Below are 22,500 nucleotides of genomic sequence, written 5' to 3'. Positions count from 1 at the left end.
ACTAACTGACTGACTGACTGGCTAACTGACTGACTGTCTGGCTAACTGACTGAGTGACTGACTGGCTAATTGACTGGCTTGCTAACTGACTGACTAACTGACTGGCTAACTGACTGGCTAACTGTCTGAGTGACTAGACTGACTGAATAACTGACTAATTGACTGGCTAGCAGATTTACTGGACTGACTGGCTAACTGACTGACTGGACTGACTGGCTAACTGACTGACTGGCTAACTGACTGGCTGGGTAACTGACTGACTGGCTAACTAACTGGCTGGCTAACTGACTGGCTAACTGACTGGCTGGCTAACTGACTGGCTAACTGACTGGCTGGGTAACTGACTGACTGGCTAACTGACTGACTGGCTAACTGACTGGCTAACTGACTGGCTGGCTAACTGACTGGCTGGGTAACTGACTGACTAGCTAACTGACTAGCTGGGTAACTGACTGACTGGCTAACTGACTGACTGGCTAACTGACTGGGTGGCTAACTGACTGACTGGCTAACTGACTGACTGGCTAACTGACTGTCTGGGTAACTGACTGACTGGCTAACTGACTGACTGGCTAACTGACTGGCTGGCTAACTGACTGACTGGCTAACTGACTGACTGGCTAACTGACTGTCTGGGTAACTGACTGACTGGCTAACTGACTGACTGGCTAACTGACTGGCTGGGTAACTGACTGACTGGCTAACTGACTGGGTGGGTAACTGACTGACTGGCTAACTGACTGGCTGGCTAACTGACTGTCTGGGTAACTGACTGGCTGGCTAACTGACTGTCTGGGTAACTGACTGACTGGCTAACTGACTGACTGGGTAACTGACTGACTGGCTAACTGACTGGCTGGCTAACTGACTGGCTAACTGACTGAATGACTGACTGACTGACTGATTGGACTGACTGGCTAACTAACTGACTCTGTGTATGTCTCTCTCTCCCTGTCTCCCTCCCTCTTTCTCTTCCAGTTTCTTCCTGGGTGATTGTGAGGCCAGTAGGATGTCTAGGGAGGATTTACTATAATACTGTAGCTCAGATACAGAACAGCAGTATGAGAGTAGGCTGGAGATTAGCTGTCTGTCTGTCTGTCTGTCTGTCTGTCTGTCTGTCTGTCTGTCTGTCTGTCTGTCTGTCTGTCTGTCTGTCTGTCTGTCTGCCTGCCTGTCTGTCTGTCACTTAGTATGTCTGTCTATCCGTCTGTCAGTTAGTCTGTCTGTCTGTGTGTTCTGTATTCTACATCATAGCCCTGAGTCTCTAAATTCTATCTGATGTGTGTGTGTGTGTGCGTGTGTGTTGGAGGGGGGATGTTTGTGGGTATGTGCACATTTTGTAGTACTTCTGCGTTTCTGTTCATGTAAATACAGTGAGATTATCATGTGAAATGGTACTGTTTTCATTTGCACTGAGATTGATGAAACCATGTCAATGTCTGTCTCTTTTCACAGCTTCTGACCTGTGTTTACCTGTCTCTCTCTCCTCAGGTGGTGTCTATACCTGTCTCTCTCTCCTCAGGTGGTGTCTATACCTGTCTCTCTCTCCTCAGGTGGTGTCTATACCTGTCTCTCTCTCCTCAGCTAATGTCTACCTGTCTCTCTCTCTTCAGCTAGTGTCTACCTGTCTCTCTCTCCTCAGCTAGTGTCTACCTGTCTCTCTCTCTCCTCAGCTAATGTCTACCTGTCTCTCTCTCCTCAGCTAGTGTCTACCTGTCTCTCTCTCCTCAGCTAGTGTCTACCTGTCTCTCTCTCCTCAACTACTGTCTACCTGTCTCTCTCTCCTCAGGTGGTGTCTATACCTGTCTCTCTCTCCTCAACTACTGTCTACATGTCTCTCTCTCCTCAGGTGGTGTCTATACCTGTCTCTCTCTCCTCAGCTAATGTCTACCTGTCTCTCTCTCCTCAGCTAGTGTCTACCTGTCTCTCTCTCCTCAGCTAATGTCTACCTGTCTCTCTCTCCTCAGCTAGTGTCTACCTCTCTCTCTGTCCTCAGCTAGTTACCTGTCTCTCTGTCCTCAGCTAATGTCTACCTGTCTCTCTCTCCTCAGCTAGTGTCTACCTCTCTCTCTGTCCTCAGCTAGTGTCTACCTGTCTCTCTCTCCTCAGCTAATGTCTACCTGTCTCTCTCTCCTCAGGTGGTGTCTATACCTGTCTCTCTCTCCTCAGCTAATGTCTACCTGTCTCTCTCTCCTCAGCTAGTGTCTACCTGTCTCTCTCTCCTCAGCTAGTGTCTACCTGTCTCTCTCTCCTCAGCTAATGTCTACCTGTCTCTCTCTCCTCAGCTAGTGTCTACCTGTCTCTCTCTCCTCAGCTAGTGTCTACCTGTCTCTCTCTCCTCAGCTAATGTCTACCTGTCTCTCTCTCCTCAGCTAGTGTCTACCTGTCTCTCTCTCCTCAGCTATTGTCTACCTGTCTCTCTCTCCTCAGCTATTGTCTACCTGTCTCTCTCTCCTCAGGTAGTGTCTTTACCTGTCTCTCTCTCCTCAGCTAATGTCTACCGGTCTCTCTCTCCTCAGCTAATGTCTACCTGTCTCTCTCTCCTCAGGTGGTGTCTTTATCTGTCTCTTTCTCCTCAGCTAATGTCTACCTGTCTCTCTCTCCTCAGCTAGTGTCTACCTGTCTCTCTCTCCTCAGCTAGTGTCTACCTGTCTCTCTCTCCTCAGCTAGTGTCTACCTGTCTCTCTCTCCTCAGCTATTGTCTACCTGTCTCTCTCCTCAGCTAGTGTCTACCTGTCTTTCTCTCCTCAACTACTGTCTACATGTCTCTCTCTCCTCAGGTGGTGTCTACCTGTCTCTCTCTCCTCAGCTAGTGTCTTTACCTGTCTCTCTCTCTCCTCAGCTAGTGTCTTTATCTGTCTCTCTCTCCTCAGGTGGTGTCTTTACCTGTCTCTCTCTCCTCAGGTGGTGGCTTTACCTCTCTCTCTCCTCAGGTGGTGTCTTTACCTGTCTCTCTCTCCTCAGGTGGTGTCTTTATCTGTCTCTCTCTCCTCAGGTGGTGTCTTTACCTGTCTCTCTCTCCTAAGGTGGTGTCTTTATCTGTCTCTGTCTCCTCAGCTAGTGTCTTTACCTGTCTCTCTCTCCTCAGGTGGTGCTGTGGCCCTGAGAGGTAGTGCTTCGTTCTGACTGGTGGATCCCTCCATGGGCTGTACCACCCGTTGACACACAGGAGGGATCAGAGGAGCTCCACTGAATGAGGTAGAACCGCCCTAAAACCCTCCTCACCCCCTCCCCTATCATTGAATGAACACATCCGTTTCTGCCTGCATATGTGTCGTGAAAGTGGCATCTGAGTCGTGGGACCGTTGTTGCTATGTGTCTTTAATATACCTCCATCAATGCTGTGATATCCACAGTCTAGAGACTAAATCAGTTTGGGGACTGGGCTGGTTACGTCATGTTAGGTATTGTCAGTTTTGGGTCAGAGTGAATGTAGGCAAACATTGTTTCTATTCTAGCAGTTTTTTTTGTCACTCAAGCGGAGAGAGATGTAGCATCCTCTGTAGTAGACAACAAGCATGGGGTCTCAAGGGGAGGCTTGTTCCTCTTCTCTACTTCCTGTTTACGGTTAAATTTGACACAGTGCGCTTTTACTTTGTGTTTGTGTGAGTGTGTGAGTGTCTGTGTGTGTGTGTGTGTGTGTGTGTGTGTGTGTGTGTGTGTGTGTGTGTGTGTGTGTGTGTGTGTGTGTGTGTGTGTGTGTGTGTGTGTGTGTGTGTGTGTGTGTGTGTGTGTGTGTGTGTGTATGCATGTGTGTATGCGTGTGTATGCGTGCATGCGTGTGTGTATGCATGTGTGTATGTGTGTGTGTGGTGTGTGTGTGGTGTGTGCGTGCATGCGTGTGTGTATGCGTGTGTGTATGCATGTGTGTATGCGTGTGTGTATGCGTGTGTGTGGTGTGTGCGTGCATGCGTGTATGTGTGTGTGTGTGCATGCTTGTATGTGTTTTAGTTTGACACAGTCAGGTTGTCATACAGTCATACAGTCAATGTGTCTGTTCATTTAACCTGGAGTAGCTGTAGACCAGACCAGACCAGACCAGACCAGGCAGCTTCACTCTGCTAGCATCTCCTTGTAAATTGATGTGTATTTGATTTTAATATGAGTGAAGTGGGAGAGGAGTCAGTCAGTGGACATCCTGTACTGTGGGCTGATTTCGTACAGTGTGTTTGTTTCTGTGTGTGTGAGTGTATGCGTGTGTGTGCATGTGCGTGAGTGTATGTGTGTGTGTCTGTCTGCTAGCTACAGCTACTGTATGCTGGGCTCACTGGAGTGGCTCCCTCTCTCTCCCCTGTGTTTCCTCGTCTCTGATTGGAGGAAAGGGAATAGGGAATCTGCCTAACAACAGAGCTATTGTATATTGTTTAGTAAACAACACGGGGGCTCTCCCTAGTGAAGCAGCACAACTCCAGACACACACACATACAAACACACACAGACACACACACCTCCAGAAAAATACATTTGCCTGAGTTCTTCCTGTGAGAAAAGTCCTCCCCTGGGAGAGCTATGAAAGAAAAACACCTCATAAAACGGTACTGGGGGAAAAATACATGCATCCTTCTGAAAGTCACACAATCTATTAACATGGTCACGGAAGCTTCAGACTATTCATATTCAGCTCTGTCATACCCTACAGATCAAACAAGAAATGGTTAACCCCTTCACTACATTGACCTATAAACAGCATATAGATATTATACAGATATGCAGTACAGTAAATTCGAATGTACAGCAGTAGCAAAGATGAACATGACCATGGACAGGAGAGAGGGTATCATCAGTACTTAGCAGCAATGTGATTACGTCATAGTTAATGTATGGTAATGGTTATGTCCCATGTATGATAAATGTGGAGCTAATGTGTTTCAGACAGTGTCGGTGAGACCCCAATGGTTCCTGAGTGTCTTTTAATGGGTAGAGGTTCTCTATATTATTGGTTAAATCAGACTGAATGAATAGGCGCAGGGGGCGCAGGGGGAGTTGGGATATGCAAGAGATACATTACCATTACACACTTTTATAAGAAACACCCGCAGGTGTGTAACAGGACAAAAATAAGCACCCCACAAATGATGAATTAAAGCTACAGAAGGGCTTGATTCACAGGGTTAGTGATCCATCTCAGTCATTCTAGCTTCACAGATGTCTGAAGCACCATGATGAAAGAGTCATCCTGAAATACACACTACCAGTCAAAAGTTTGGACACCTACTCATTCAAGGGGTTTTCTTTATTTTTACTATTTTCAACATTGTAGAATAATAGTGAAGACATCAAAACTATGAAATAACACATGTATTCATGTAGTAACTAAAAATGTGTTATATATATTTTATAAATATTTTATATTTAAGATTCTGTGTGTGTGTGCATGCGTGTGAGTAGGTGTGTCTAAACGTTTGACTGGTACTGTAAATATATTTTTGTATCTATTAGTTCATTCACCATTATATGGTCCTCTATGTTTCACTGTTTCTATGCATTCTTTATGGTGCTTTCGTGAGTGTGCATACTCTACTCTCTGCCACTGTGTTTTTGTTGACAAGATTTAGGAACATTGTCGCTCCCTTCTGTTTATACCTGGTACTCCAGCCTGTACTACCAGCAGGGAAGGTAGATTCCCCCCCCAGCAGACACGTCACTCTTATCCCGCCTGGGGTGACTGGAATTGGGGAGAGTTTTACTGCAGACCCCCTGCTAGATCCACAGGGAATCAAATTAAGGATGTCTGTAATTCTATTTATATGGTCCTCCCTCTCTCCATCCCTCCCTCTCTCTGTGTCCTATAAGGCTGTCTGTTGCTGTCCTGCTGGGCTTCCACACTATACTGTCCACCCCCCTCCTTCCTTTCCCTCCTTCCCCCTTCCATCTCTTCCTTCTTCCCTTCCCTCCTTCCCCCTTCCCTCTCTTCCTCCTTCCTTCCCTCTCTTCCTCCTTCCCTCCTTCCCCCTTCCCTCTCTTCTGCCTTCCCTCTCTTCCTTCCCCCTTCCCTCTTTCCCTCGTCCCCTTCCCTCCATCCTCTTCCCTCTCTTCCTCCTTCCCTTCTTTCCCCTTCCCTCTCTTCCTTCTTACCTCCCTCCTTCCTTCCCTCCCTTCCTTCCCCTTACCTCTCTTCCTCCTCCCCTTCCCTACTTCCTCTCTTCCCTCTCTTCCTCCTTCCCTTCCCTCCTTCCCCCTTCCCTCTCTTCCTCCTTCTCTTCCCTCCTTCCCCCTCTTCCTCCTTCCCTCTGTCTCCCCTGGACTCTGATAAGTGACACACTATAACCCATCTCTTGTTTAAGCTCAGGTAAAACCTGAAAGATAAGGACTTTGTCCCTATGACTGCTGATGGGAATTGCAGTTTTCAAGTTCTTATGAAAATCCTTTGAGCCAAATGGTTAAAGATGTTGAAAAGTTGTTTTGAGGGGGACATGGTGTGCTGTACCATAGTCTGTGGCCTGTTCAGGCCAGACAGAGCTCTGACTAAAGTGTTTTCCCCCAGCTTGGTGCTAAGCTCAGTCTGTCAGCACAGGATCCTGATGAAAGAGGTGCGGCCCCACTCCCCGCTTGCCGATTGTGTGTGTGCCTATTTGATTCTGAGTTAGTGCTTTCGTCCTCCTCTGTACTTCACACAGAGACACTTTTATCACGATAAGTGCATTCATCATCTAAACTGGGAAAAAACCACAAATGACACTCAAATTTTCCATTGAGCTATGACAATGCAGTCATGGCTGCAAGACAGTAACAGTAAATGGACAACTGATGTTCAGCCCTATGGCCCTGTTCTGTGTGAACAGGGACTAGTTATCTAGTGCTACAACAGGCCCCTGGTGTCCCCTTTTAAAGGCTCTATGATTTTGTCTCTCTCTGCAGGGTCTGTCCCTCCTTCAGCGACTCTGCAACTCAGTGCTAAGCTTGCAGGATAAAGTGTGTGTGTGTGTGTGTGTGTGTGTGTGGTGTGTGTGTGTGTGTGTGTGTGTGTGTGTGTGTGTGTGCTTTCAGAGGACGGCATAATGGAATGCCTCGGCTCCGTCTGCCAAGAGCACTTTTCCCATGCGCCCATGAGCCAAGACTTCCCCCGTCCAGCCAAGAATAGCGCTGGTGTCCTTACACACACACACATACACATACACATACATACATACACACATATACACATACACACACACACATACACATACACACACAACGCCAGATAAAGAGTGCTGTAGTGGCTGCCTAGTACGTAGAGGCTTCTCGTACAGCACTGCGCCCCGGGGTCCTTAGCAACAGTGTGTTTCTCTGTGTCGTACACACACACACACTTACACTCCCACCCGATCCCTCTCCACCTACACACTCCCCCCAGTACACACACAGAGGCACTGAATCAAAGCCTTTATCAATTGCCAGAGGAGGTTGTCTGCTTAGCTTTTATCAGGTAATATATCTCTCAGTAGTTGTACCTGATGTGGGCCAAAGAGCCAGCCAACCAGTATCCTCCTCCTCCTCCTCCTTCCGCAGTGCCTTTGTGAATGCCAGCACAAGGTGAGCACACTGCATGCCTGCATTACTGCTACTGCTACCAGACTTTTCAAATTGTATTTACTGCACTTGATTGAGCTTGCCTGGCGCAAAGGAACCAATGGAATTGTCCCAAAAGGGCAAACCCTGTCTTTACGTCACTCCAGTCGGTTCAACGGAACACTCTAAGTATTTGAAAGTAAACAAATACAACTTGAACCCTGGTGTGAATACTACTGCTACTGCTGCTCTACAATACATTACATAAGCCAGTAAATGACTGGCGGGGAGTCTCAGGGACCATAACAATTTTGCATTTCGAAAAACATTTTCCTGCAATTCTACAAATGAAATAAATATTTGAATTTTGCATTTGGTAGGTTAAGAAAAAGCATAGTTAAATTGCAAATTGAGTTTTTGTCTTCTTTTTGTCACAAATAATGGGATCACAATAATGTAGTACAATTACAAATGACTGATGTATCTATTAACAATTTTCTTTCTCAATGTGGCAGTGTTATCTGGAGGCCATTGAACACAAACTGACAACTTTAAAATGCAACTGTTAACTTGAAAAGTTTTTGCATTTAAATTTGGTAATTGATAATGTTAGCATAAAAATGATATTGCGCTGTATTATTAATTTATCATTATCATTATCAGCTAGATATATCAGCTAGATATATCCATAAATTGCGGCCCCGAATCTGCAATAGAAATAATAAAATGTAGCTGAGGTTATATGGGTCACATGTGAACAGTTAATAGAGCAGGGGTGTCTAACCGTCTACTTCATAAAGACTACATAAATAGAAATAAATAACAGCACTGCATACATCATGGAATTGCTTTTTGCTTCTTAGAACCACATGTTGAGCTAAAATCATTCTACTGTGGCCAACATTAAGAATCTTGCCTTTTTAAGATGAGAGAAAATAAAATGGTTTTACGTTTTAACAAATCTGTAGCCTGCAGTTACAGGACTAGGCTACTATAAATGATTTTTAAATGGTCATTTTGAACAACAACCACAGTGAGTAGGCTATGTACAGTGCATTCTGAAAGTATTCAGACCCCTTGACTTTTCCCACATTTTGTTACGTTACAGCCTCATTCTAAAATTGATTAAATCGTTTTTTCCTCATCAATCTACACACAATACCCCATAATGACACAGCAAAAACAGGTTTTTACAAATGTTTAGAAATGTATAAAAAAAAAACATACAGTTGAAGTCGGAAGTTTACATACATCTTAGCCAAATACATTTAAACTCAGTTTTTCACAATTCCTGACATTTAATCCTAGTAAAGATTTCCTGTCTTAGGTCAGTTAGGATCACCACTTTATTTTAAGAATGTGAAATGTCAGAATAATAGTAGAGAGATTGATTTATTTCAGCTTTTATTTCTTTCATCACATTCTCAGTGGGTCAGAAGTTTACATACACTCAATTAGTATTTGGTAGCATTTCCTTTAAATTGTTTAACTTGGGTCAAACGTTTTAGGTAGCCTTCCACAAGCTTCCCACAATAAGTTGGGTGAATTTTGGCCCATTCCTCCTGACAGAGCTGGTGTAACTGAGTCAGGTTTGTAGGCCTCCTTGCTCGCACATGCTTTTTTCAGTTCTGCCCACAGATTTTCTATAGGATTGAGGTCAAGGCTTTGTGATGGCCACTCCAATACCTTGACTTTGTTGTCCTTAAGCCATTTTGTCACAACTTTGGAAGTATCCTTGCGGTCATTGCCCATTTGGAAGACACATTTGCAACCAAGCTTTAACTTCCTGACTGATGTATTGAGATGTTGCTTCAATATATCCACATCATTTTCATGATGCCATCTATTTTGTGAAGTGCACCAGTCCCTCCTGCAGCAAAGCACCCCCACAACATGATGCTGCCACCCGTGCTTCACAGTTGGGATGGTGTTCTTCAGCTTGCAAACCTCCCCTTTTTTCCTCCAAACATAACAATGGTCATTATGGCCAAACAGTTCTATTTTTGTTTCATCAGACCAGAGGACATTTCTCATGTGCAGTTGTAAACCGTAGTCTGGCTTTTGTATGGCAGTTTTGGAGCAGTGGCTTCTTCTTTGCTGAGCGGCCTTTCAGGTTATGTCGATATAGGACTCGTTTTACTGTGGATATAGATAATTTTGTACTTGTTTCCTCCAGCATCTTCACAAGGTCCTATGCTGTTGTTCTGGGATTGATTTGCACTTTTCACACCACAGTACATTCATCTCTAGGAGACAGAACACATCTCCTTCCTGAGCAGTATGACAGCTGCATGGTCCCATGGTGTTTATACTTGCATACTGTTGTTTGTACAGATGAACATGGTACCATCAGGAAATTGCTCCCAAGGATGAACCAGACTTGTGGAGGTCTACAATTTTTTTATGAGGTCTTGGCTGATTTATTTAGATTTTCCCATGATGTCAAGCAAAGAGGCACTGAGTTTGAAGATTGGCCATGAAATACATCCACTGGTACACCTCCAATTGACTCAAATGATGTAATTTAGCCTGTCATTACATTTACATTTTAGTCATTTAGCAGACGCTCTTATCCAGAGCGACTTACAGTAGTGAATGCATACATTTCATAATTTTTTTTTTCTTTCCGTACTGGTCCCCCGTGGGAATCGAACCCACAACCCTGGCGTTGCAAACACCATGCTCTACCAACTGAGCCACACGGGACCACTTATCAGAAGCTTCTAAAGCCATGACATCATTTTCTGGAATTTTCAAAGCTGTTTAAAGGCACAGTCAACTTAGTGTATGTAAACTTCTGACCCACTGTAATTGTAATACAGTGAATTATGTAAACAATTGTTGGAAAAATTTTGGAAAAATGACTTGTGTCATGCACAAAGTAGATGTCCTAACCGACTTGCCAAAACTATAGTTTTGAAATTTGTGGAGTGGTTGAAAAAACTAGTTTTAATGACTCCAACCTAAGTGTATGTGAACTTCCGACTTCAACTGTAAATACCTTATTTACGTAAGTATTCAGAGCCTTTGCTATGAGACTCAAAATTGAGCTCAGGTGCATCTTGTTTCCATTGATCATCTTTGAGATGTTTCTACAACTTGATTGGAGTCCACCTGTGGTAAATTCAATTGATTGGACATGATTTGGAAAGGCACACACCTGTCTTTATAAGGTCCCACAGTGTATAGTGAATGTCAGAGAAAAATAAACAAGCCATGAGGTCAAAGGAATTGTCCGTAGAGCTCAGAGACAGGATTGTGTCGAGGCGCAGATCTGGGGAAGGGTACCAAAAAATGTCTGCAGCATTGAAGGTCCCCAAGAACATAGTGGCCTCCATCATTTTAAATGGAAGAAGTTTGGAACCACCAGGACTCTTCCTAGAGCTGTCCGCCCTGACAATCTGAGCAATCAGGGAGGTGACCAAGAACCCGATGGTCACTCTGACAGAGTTCCTCTGTGGAGATAGGATAACCTTCCAGAAAGACAACCATCTCTGCAGCACTCCACCAATCAGGCCTTTATGGTAGAATGGCCATATCGAAGCCAGTCCTCAGTAAAAGGCACCTAAAGACTCTCAGACCATGAGAAACAAGATTCTCTGGTCTGATGAAACCAAGATTGAACTCTTTGGCCTGAATGCCAAGCGTCACGTCTGGAGGAAACCTGGCACCATCTCTGCGGTGAAGCGTTGTGGTGGCAGCATCATGCTGTGGGGATGTTTTTCAGCCGCAGGGACTGGGACATTAGTCAGGATCTAGGGAAAGATTAACGGAGCAAAGTACAGAGAGATCCTTGATGAAAACCTGCTCCAGAACCCTCAGGACCTCAGACTGGGGTGAAGGTTCACCTTCCAACAGGACAACAACCCTAAGCACACAGCCGAGACAATGCAGGATTGGCTTCGGGACAAGTCTCTGAATGTCTTTGAGTGGCCCAGCTAGAGCCCGGACTTGAACCCGATCGAACATCTCTGGAGAGACCTGAAAATAGCTGTGCAGCAACGCTCCCCATCCATCCTGACAGAGCTTGAGAGGATCTACAAAGAAGAATGGGAGAAACTCCCCAAATACAGGTGTGCCAAGCTTGTAGCGTCATACCCAAGAAGACTCAAGGCTGTAATCGCTGCCGAAGGTGCTTCAACAAAGTACTGAGTAAAGGGTCTGAATACTTATGTAAATGTGATATTTCCGTTCGCAAAAAAATAAAATGTTTTTTCTTTGTCATTATGGGGTATTGTGTGTAGATTGATGAGGGGGAAAAAACGATTTAATCCATTTTAGAGTAAGGCTCTAATGTAACAAAATGTGGAAAAAGTCAAGGGGTCTGAATACTTTCCGAAGGCACTGTATTTGACAAGAAATCGTGAAGAAACAGAATATTGATGAAAGTATGAGGAATAACAAAAATGTGTTCTCAGCAAAAACATTAATTGACCGTACCACTTTTCCTCCAACATGGACTTTTTTTGGCACCGGTGTTTGAAGCGCTGTCACCATGAAAATGTTTAAAATGAACTTGTCTCAGCAGCATAAATATTTGATGCAAAGAGGGTATAAATTGCTGATTTTGTCAATATGACTTACCAAGCCAAGCAGAGCTGTTTGTTTTATCAAGATACTAATCATACATTCACAGCTAGGTCACATTGTAACCGCAACGCGGCCGCAGTGTGCTCGCATATGGGGCTCACACAAGAATGATACATTTGTAACTGAAAGAAAACATTTGAACAATGTTATTTAACCGATTGATGATGAGATAATAGATGGTAAAATGCGGAATGGTGTTAAATGCCTGTAAACAGGAAAATTATTTTACAGATTCAAATATTACGCCTACTGATTATTTCTCAATTGCGAGCTACTCATTGCAACCTTTGGTAGGCTGATGGAATACTCAGAGTCAGAGGCTGTTATACAGCGAAGCTAAGACATGCCTGGGCCGTGCACCTCATGGTTCTTACAGGCAAAGTGAAATTATACAATTCATTTGCTCAAGTTGCATGCCGCTCAAATGATATTTAGCAACACCATTGGACCAACACCATCGGACATGAAACAACGATACAAATATAACAACACCACAACATTACTAATCATTGAAAATGACAAATGACCCAATGGATCCTGATAACTTCCTGGTAAAAAAGTGGGGGTGTAAACACATACATTTTCACCCCTATTTTGAAAGTGGGGATGCAGTTGCTCCATTTGATCCATTGCTCAGGGCGTAGAAAAGAGGTCAGAAGAGAAGAGCGTGTTTTTTTTTGTTTAACTAACCCTGTCTGGTCACTCATTGCTCTGGTGATGGTAAACTGGCAGTGGATTATCTGCAGAGTCACAGCACAGTGGCATGCTGGAGATAGTGTTGGGTTACAGGCTGATAGTGTGTGGATATGGGGTCTGTGTGTGGGGGGACAGGTTAACGGGTTAGGTTTGTACATGTGAGACATGCCTGTTCCATGGAACAGCTGCATATGGAGAGCTGTTATGCTGACTAGGGTCAGGTTCTGGATCGTAAACACACAAACACACACGCACCCTCACCTCTGTTCTGCTATGGTTGAGAAAGACCAGTCATTGTATTAAAGCTAGCTAACTTCACTGTCCTCTCTTCTCCTCTCATATCCTCCTCTCCCTATCTTTCATCCTCTTCCTCTCTCTCTCTCCTCCTCTCATCTCTTCCTCTCCCTCTCTCTCTCCTCTCTTCTCCTCTCATCTCTTCATCTCTTCCTCTCCTCTCATATCCTCCTCTCCCTATCTTTCATCCTCTCTCTCTCCTCCTCTCATCTCTTCCTCTCCCCCTCTCTCTCCTCTCTTCTCCTCTCATCTCCTCTCCCTCTCATCTCCTCCTCTCCCCCTCTCCTATCTTTCTCATTTCCCTCTCATCTCATCTGTGTGTTTCTCTCCACAGTACTGCCGCTGCAGCAGTGCTGTTCTAATCAGAACCATGCAATGCAGGGGTTCCCAAACTTTTTTGGCCTGCGACGCCATTTTAATATCTGAAAATTCTCACAACCCAACCATGTGAAAAAAAGATGTAATTAACAGCCAAATGGTGCTATGGCAGTCAATTGCAAAACTTTCTAACAGAATTTCTGATTGTATTCTCAACTCCCCATCATGTATTTTTAATGTGAGGCTATGACAGTCAACTGCAAATTAGTCTGGCATCATTTCTCTTATCTCACTTCCACTAATGAGATGGGTGTGGCTTGATGCATGTCCTGTCAGAGCTTCTCAAAGTCAGGGGGCGTGGTCGACAGTGCACACCTCATCTCTTCTTTCACATCCAACCTGGACCGATATTTGTTTTTAATGCAAACGAGAGCACTGAATCAGTGTACCATGAGTTGTAATGCTTGGAGGGAGATGGCAGGTTATTCCCTTTGAGTCAGGAACCAAAACTCCTCCATAGTGACCCGTGAATGCGTTTGGATGATTCGGTCACTCATCTGTATAATTTTTGTTGTATTTCCCCTGCATGCTTGCGTTCAGTTCGCTCAGTTTCATAAATATGTATGTGACATAGGCAAGGAGAAACATTTTATTTTCAAAGTCAACAGAGTCTGTTTTTTACATCCATTGCGAATGACAACAGTTCCTCTCTCAATGCACAAAATCTTTCCAACACTCCCCCTCGATAACCACCAGGCCTCAGTGTGAAATAGAACATTGTCATGCTCTGATCCCACATTGTTTTTTTAACAGACGTGTGCAATGTATATAGTTTACAATTGAAGTTACCTGCTGCGTATCTCTGAGTTTTGCTCCCAGCTCTTTTGGCACCAGTTGCTTTTGGTGTATCCATTATAGCTCAGTGGGTGTATAATACAATGCATCCATATGGCATTCATAACTAGAGTGCAGAGGCCTGCCCGCTGTCCCGCGATAGATGGAGCCCCATCTGTGCAAAATCCCACCACTCGATCCCATTGAATCTGTTTTTCGTCAATAAGGCCACACAGCACAGTGAACATCCCCTGTGCTGTTTCATGATGGGGAATCGTGAGACAGAATGATTTGTCCTTGTGAGTAGCATCCCCCGACAAGTAGCGAACAAAAGTCTATGCATGGGCATCTCGGCCCTCACATCATGGGCATCTCGGCCCTCACATCATGGGCATCTCGGCCCTCACAGCTAACGTCCATTTGGAGAGCTTACGATGGGGAGTTTTTGAGTCGTTCAGTCAGTTTCCCCTTGATTTCTAGTCATAGCATCAATTCTTAGTTTCACAGTGTTATCTGACAGAGGTGTCTGACAGTGTTATCCGACAGAGGTATTGATGTGAGCCTCCCCACACATTGTTTTGCGGCCGGTAATATCAACGTCTCGGCAGTGTGTGGTTTCATAGCGTAGCGGGCCTAACCGTTCACCGTGGGAATGATTCAATTGCAACGGTCAAGTGCGGCCTTTTCCCACAATCCAAGAGGGCTCTCTAGTTGAATTTTTACTTTTACATTTTAATCATTTTCAATAAGATTTTTAAGGTTAACCACATTACACTGTTTTTGAGAGACAAAAAATGATATTATAATAGAATGGTTATTATATATATTTTGTTACCAGGATTTAGAAAATTCCCCATTTTCATGTCAGCCAGTCGCGACTCCTAGTTTGGTAACTGCTGATGTAATGGCTTCAAATCTGCACAAAATCATATTTACACAAACACACACAAACACGTACACACATTCATTCACACACACTCTCATCTCTCTCGCTACCTCTCTCTTTCACTCTCACACACATGCACACATACACACACGTACCACACACGTTCTTGCAGAACTACAGTATCTCACCCATGTGACTTTTCCGAAACTCCACAAACCTTGGATCTGATTGGTTGACAAATAGCCTCAGCATATCAAAGTCTCAGAACTAGTTTTGGGCTTTATTCTAACACCCACTTGTCTTTCTATTTAGCGTGTTTTGTGAAGGAAAAGTAATTGTTTTTCCTGGCACTCTCTCTTACGTGACATCCCTCTATCCCTCTCTCATACCATCCCTCTTTCCCTCTCTAAAAGCTGTGCATTCAGACAGGAGTGAAGAGACATTTCCTGAAATACATAGAGGCCAGTGCCAGGTTAGAGTTGAATATTTCAAAGGCTGCCTATCTCTATTTTATCATTTTGAAGGAGAGACGAGGGTGTGTTAATGGTGTGAGATCTCAGGCTATGGAGGAGGAATGTACTTTCTCAGAGTAGTATGAAGTTGTTCCTTGAAACTGATTTAAGGTCAGTGTTGGGTTTGTCTTCCTAATGGTTAAAGGCTCAGTGCAGTCAACAGCGTGATTTGTCTGTGTTTTTTATATACAGTACCAGTCAAATGTTTGGACACTCATTCAAGGGTTTTTACTATTTTCTAGTGAAGACATCAACACTATGAAATAAGACATATGGATTCATGTAGTAACCAAAAAAGTGTTAAACAAATCAAAATATATTTTAGATTTTAGATTCTTCAAAGTAGCCACCCTTTGCCTTGATGAGAGCTTTGCACACTCTTGGCATTCTCTCAACCAGCTTCACCTGGAATGCTTTTCCAACAGTCTTGAAGGAGTTACCACATATGCTGAGCACTTGTTAGCTGCTTTTCCTTCATTCTGCAGTCCAACTCATCCCAAATCATCTCAATTGGGTTGAGGTCGGGTGATTGAAATTGGCCAGTGTAGGCCGTAAATAAGAATTTGTTCTTAACTGACTTGACTAGTTAAATAAAGGTAAAATAAAAAAGTAAAATAAAAATAGTGGAGGCCAGGTTATCTGATGCAGCACTCCATCACTCTCCTTCTTGGTCAAATAGCCCTTACACAGTTACGTCCTGACCAGTATAAGGGGTTATTTGTTTTATGTGGTTCGGGGTTTATGGGATATGTATTTATGTAAGAGGGGTGTTTGATTTATGTGTTCCGGGGTTTTTGGGTAATGTTCTTGTTTTGTATTTCTATGGTTTTCTATGTTGTGTATTTCTTTGTGTTGGCCTGGTATGGCTCTCAATCAGGAACAGCTGTACATCGTTGTTGCTGATTGAGTGTCATACTTAGGTAGCCCTGTTTCACCTGTCCCTTTGTGGGAAGTTGTGGTTGCATAGCTGTGTGGTTTAGCCTGCAATCCTGTTTGTTCGATCATTTTCTTGTTTTCTTTTGTTTGTGTTAAATAAAAGTCATTATGAGCACTCAACCCGCTGCGCCTTGGTCCACTACGTACGACGACCGTTACACACAGCCTGGAGGTGTGTTGGGTCATTGTCCTATAGTAACCCAAAAAGTGTTAAAGACATCCTTCAAAGGGCTACCGCACACAGGGATATCGCAGACAACCCTGTGGCTATTTTGAAGAATCTAAAATATAAAAAATATTTTGATTTGTTTAACACTTTTTTACATGGTTCCATATGTGTTATTTCATAGTGTCGATGTCTTCACTGTTATTCTGCAATGTAGAAAATAGTCAAATGTAGAAAATAGTAAAAATAAAGAAAAACCCTTGAATGAGTAGGTGTGTCCAAATGTTTTACTGGTACTGTATATATATAGTATATCCACACTATGAGGATGGATAAAAATAATGTGACATTTTGAAAATGATGTTAATGCCCTTTTAGTGTAAGAGCTGTTTGAAAAGACCACCTGAAATGTCAGCCTGTTTTGGTGGGATGGAGTTTTGGCCTGCCTGGTGACATCACCAGGATGGGAAATGAGTTAAAATAGCAATAATAAAGAAAGTTCCAAACTTCTTTGTCAATAACAGCACATTTTCAGTTTTCCCCTCTCCGCTCAAACCCCTCCCAGACAGTCCTAGAAAAATGATTGCTTGAGAAATTGCTCTTTGCTAAGAAGCTTTTTTTGTATTCATTTTTAAATGTTTTTAATTGAAAATAATCACAGTAAGGTACTTAATTGTTACCTAGTAATGATTTGATATTTAGATAAAAACATCTGTATTGGACCTTTAAGCTATGGTTTCGGGAAGGGCAACTTCTATCTGGAGTGTACTCTCCTTATCATCCCCTTCTATGCTAGGATGGTTACTATGGAAATCGTCTGTCTTAACAACCATAAATACATTCTAAGATAGCTAGCAGGAGATTTCAAAGAAGGCTCACGAGATTACTCAGGAAAGTGACTGGGTAACTGGGATGGATACATACGTACCTTAGAGGACCTGACACCTACCTTGACAACGTCACCTGGTTCAAAGGGACCTCGGTAACTAATGTAGTGATGCTGCATCTCCATAGAGTTCATTCATATCCACATCTGATAACATTCTAACATGATGTCATCATCATTCTGCTACATAGTTCAATTGTTAAATGGCCTGTAAATTACAACTGTGGGCTTGTTGTGTTAAGTAAATGTATGGTTCTTACTGTTCAGTTCTCTGAATGTGTGATTTCCCTCCCTGACTTTCCTAGACTCTGTACCTCATGGGTCTGTGCAGGCCCTGTTTTTAAAAGGTGTTTGTGTTGGTTAGTGAGTATGTGCTTGTGTGTTTCGAGAGTGCACAGTGTGTGTGTGTGTGTGTGTGTGTGTGTGTGTGTGTGTGGCGTGTGTGTGCTGCACGTCAGTGTGTGTAGGCTGCTCTCTCCCTCTCCCTGGGACAGGTCCTCTGGTTCCCATGCTATCAGATGACGATCAGTTTATAGAGCTGTCGTCCAGGGTAGAGGGCGGGGGCAGTGTGTGTTTGTGTGTGTGTGTGTGTGTGTGTGTGTGTGTGTGTGTGTGTGTGTGTGTGTGTGTGTGTGTGTGTGTGCGTGCGTGCGTGCGTGCGTGCGTGCGTGCGTATGTGCGCGCGTCACCCACAGTACACACTGCTTGTTTATTAGCTGAGGTCTGTCTAAACGTTTGATCTGTCACAAATAAATCATTGCTGCCCTTTAAAATGGCCGCCGTGCCTCGAGACAATATGTTTGTGTCTAGAAGGAGGGCAGTGGATTGGTACCATGTGAAGCAGTAGTTAACAGTGTGCAGTATGGGGGTGATTAGGCCTTACAAAATACTTACATTACACAACAAGATGCTATGTTATACGGAGAGCACATTGGACGCACTAGTTCAATAGTTCTGTTCACAGTGGAAACATTACCATGTTGAATAGACCCACTTTTCTGTCCATTATACTGTAGCAGCAAAATAACAGGCACAATCACCTGTACAGAACATGATGTACATTTTAGTCATTTCGCAGACGCTCTTATCCAGAGCGACTTACAGTAGTGAATGCATACATTTCATACAATTTCATACATTTCTTTTATGTGCTGGCCCCCCGTGGGAATCGAACCCACAACCCTGGCGTTGCAAACACCATGCTCTACCAACTGAGCTACAGGGAAGGCTACACACATGATGTGTAGATGATGATTGGCCAGACAGTGTGTGTTTGTGCATGCGTGTGGACGCCTTGTTGTCCAACACCTTGTTGTCCAACACCAAACCAGAAAGCGTGGCCCTGTGTTCGAGTGAAGAGAGAGAGAGTGTCTATATGTGTGTGTGCCCCAGTTTTGAGACACGTTTTGCTTTTGTTACCCATGTTTCATCAAACACACACCTATGTGGAAGGTTGTTGTTTGATCAGTTTAGGTGACCACGTTCATATTATAAATAGTCATTTGAATTTATTTCACCTTGTTCATGTTTTTCACCTAGAACTCAGATCTTGGAACTCAGTACTCGTCACACGAGCCTAGTTCACTGATGCAGAGTTGCTAACAAGCGTAAACGTATGAGCTAATTTGACGACCCGATTCAGTCCTAAGAACAAAAAGTCATGGGTATGTCCCAAACGGCACTAAATTCCCTAATGCACCCTATGGGCCCTGGTGAAAATCAGAACACTATAGGGAGCATGGTGCCATTTGGGACACAGCCCATAATAATAACAGTCTAGCTGCTTTACAAGGTTGTGATGTTTACATGTAAACTAATTAGGACCTTTTATTCATATTATATCTTTTGACAGAGTGACCTTAAGGGCCTGTTGACATTTACATGACAGAGCTAGGCCTGCTGAATCACTTCACCTCACACATACGGGTGAGCACACACACACACTATCAAGTTTCAAGTGTAATGTCACGTGCACAAGTACAGTGAAAGGCCTTTCTTGCTAGCTCTAACCCCAACAATGCAGTAATCAACAACAATGTAGTACTAAAAATAACAAGGTAGAACAAAAATGAGATATAAAAATAAGAAATGAGAAGAACACGATAAAGTAAGTAAGCATACTATATACAGGGTCAGTTCCAGTATCATATTTACAATGTGCAGGATACTGGATTGATAGACAGGATTGATAGAGGTAGATGTGTATAGGATTAAGGTGACTAGGCATCAGGATATATAATAAACAGAGTAGCAGCAGGGTATGTGATGATCATATGTCAGCGGGTGTGTAGAGTCAGTATAAATGTATGTGCATATTATGTGTGTGTGAGCAAATGATGGAGTGAGTGTTTGTGTGTGTGTTGGAGTGTCAGTGCGTAAGTGTTTAGGGCCCTGTGAGTGTGCATAGCTATCTAGTTAGCTATTTAGTTAGCTATTTAGCAGTCTTATGGCATGGGGATAGAAGCTGTTTAGAAGTCTATTGGTGTCAAACTTGATGCACCGGTACTGCTTGCCGTGCGGAAGCAGAGAGAACAGTCTATGGAGTCTTTAACGATTTTCCGGGCCTTCCTTTCAGGGAGCTCGGTCCCAGTGATGTACTGGGCTGACCGCACCACCCTCTGTAGCGCCATGCGATCGAGGGCGGTGCTATTGCCATAGCAAGCAGTGACGAAGCCAGTCAAGATGCTCTCAATGGTACAGCTGTAGAACCTTTTGAGGATTTCAGGGCTCATGCCAAACCTTTTCAACATCCTGAGGGGCATGTGCACTTGTGTGGGGACCATTTTCAGTTATTAGTGATTTGGACACAGAGGAACTTGAAGCACTTTACCCGCTCCACTGCAGCCCCGTCGATGTCCACAATCAGCTCCTTGGTCTTACTGATGTTTAGGGAGAGTTTGTTGTTCCAGTCCCACACTGCCAGGTCACTGACCTCCTCCCTGTGAGCTGTCTTATCATTGCTGGTGATCAGACCTTCCACCGTCGTGTCATCAGCAAACTTGATGATAGCGTTAGAGTCGTGCTTGGCCACTCGGTCATGGGTAAACAGGGAGTACAGGAGGGGACTAAGCACACACCCCTGTGGGGCCCCTGTATTGAGGGTCAGCGTGGCGGAGGTGATGTTGCCTACCCTCCCCACTTGGGGGCGGCCCATCAGGAAATACAGGATCCAGTTGCAGAGAGAGATGTTCAGTCCCAGGGTCCTAAGCTTGGTGATGAGCTTGGAGGGACAATGGTGTTGAACGCTAAGCTGTAGTCAATGAACAGCATTCTCACATAGGTATTCCTCTTATCTAGGTGGATAAGGGCAGTGTGGAGTGCAATTGAGATTGCGTCATCTATGGATCTGTTGGGGCGGTATTCAAATTGGAATGGGTCTAGGCTTGGTGTCGGCGCTCACACCAGGGCCAATGTTGTTAATATCAAGGCATGCATAAAGGTTTTGGCTGGGGTATGCCATCATTGTAAATAAGAATTTGTTCTTAACTGACTTGCCTAGTTAAATAAAGGTTAAATAGAAAAAGAAAAAGAAAATGCATTGAGTTTGTCTGGTAGAGAGGCATTGTTGGGCTGATCATGGTTGGGTCTTCCTTTGTAATCCGTAATGAGCTGTAGCCCCTGCCACATGCGGCGGGCGTCGGAGCCTGTGTAATATGATTCCACCTGGATTCGGTCTTATGTAGCAAAATGTGAAATTGTGTTTTTTTTACATTGGATAAAAGTAGAGACTCAGAGCTACAAAATGGTATGTCATACACTGCATTTGAGGAACAATGGGAAAGTAATTCTGCTTTGAAAGTTTTGGTATCTAGTGAAGAGTTCTTTTTTGTCTACACCCATTCAGCATCATTCACACCCTCTTAAGCTTTAGGCCCACCCATCTTGTTTCACTCTCTGAGCGCACACTTGACGCTCTGGCCGATGATTTGTTTACCTCTGGATAACATGAAAACAGCCTAACCAGCTCTGCTGGCAACAATTTCATTACGCTTTTTTGCAGACATTTACTGACATTGGCCATATTCAACGGGTGTTGTACACACATCACGTAACGTTAGCTAACGAGCCAGCCAGCTAACGTTAGCTAGGTAAACAACAATGAACAAAGTGCCAACACTGCCTAATATTAGACTCTAACTATAAAAGCAAACAGCTCTGGGAAATAAATAATAATGTCCGCTAGGGAGCCAGCCAGCTAACGTTAGCTAGCTAGCTAACAGTACACTTTAGCTTAAGACATATAGCTAGCTAGCTAAGTAAACAATGTACCTAGCTAGGTAAACAACGTTTAAAATCACACACGTCACGTAACGTTAGCTAACGAGCCAGCCAGATAACGTTAGCTAGTTAAACAACAATGAACAAAGTGGCAACAATGCCACAGTGCTGGGAGCTAACCAACCAGGTCCAATGTTAGCTAACGTTAGCTAACATTATGCTCTAACTAGAAAAGCAAACGGCTCTGAGAAACAAATAATAACGTCAGCTAGGGAGCCAGCCAGCTAACGTTAGATAGCTAGCTAACAGTACACTTTAGCTTGAAATTAAACCACTTTCTGTCAAAATTAGAAACGTGTAATATCGGAAACTGTAGCTAGCTAACGCTAGACTATCTTACCTGTATACATCAACATGCATCATGGACGCGTCTCCCTGTCAGAAATGCCATACCACGGTTGCCCTTAGTTTGAAGATGTAACCTGGAGACAGGTGTTTTCTCCATCTCTTTAGCTATCATACTCGAATTCCACTGATTTCAAAACTTGATCCTCCAGAAAATGGAGAGCAACACTTATGCAGCTCCACTACATAATACATTTTTTTAAAAGCCCCATTCGACAGAATTACCAACACAGACTGAGGAGTTCAAATAGACAGACGCCTTCAATATGGC

General features: G+C 43.8%; 1 protein-coding gene across 1 annotated transcript in view; it reads left to right on the top strand.

The window, feature by feature from the left end:
• Positions 1-22,500, top strand: part of atxn1a (ataxin 1a) — a 164,520-nt gene that overhangs the window by 106,573 nt on the left and 35,447 nt on the right. Inside the window, exon 3 of the mRNA XM_014178254.3 lies at positions 3,089-3,198. The gene's annotated coding sequence lies outside the window, so the exon portion shown is untranslated. The remainder of the gene's footprint in view (positions 1-3,088; positions 3,199-22,500) is intronic.

This window comes from Salmo salar, chromosome 27 (genome assembly GCF_965601325.2).
Source record: "Salmo salar chromosome 27, fSalSal1, whole genome shotgun sequence".
Classification (NCBI taxonomy): domain Eukaryota; kingdom Metazoa; phylum Chordata; class Actinopteri; order Salmoniformes; family Salmonidae; genus Salmo; species Salmo salar.
The sequence above is the reverse complement of the archived record's forward strand: the minus strand, read 5'-3'. Positions and strand labels throughout refer to the sequence as shown.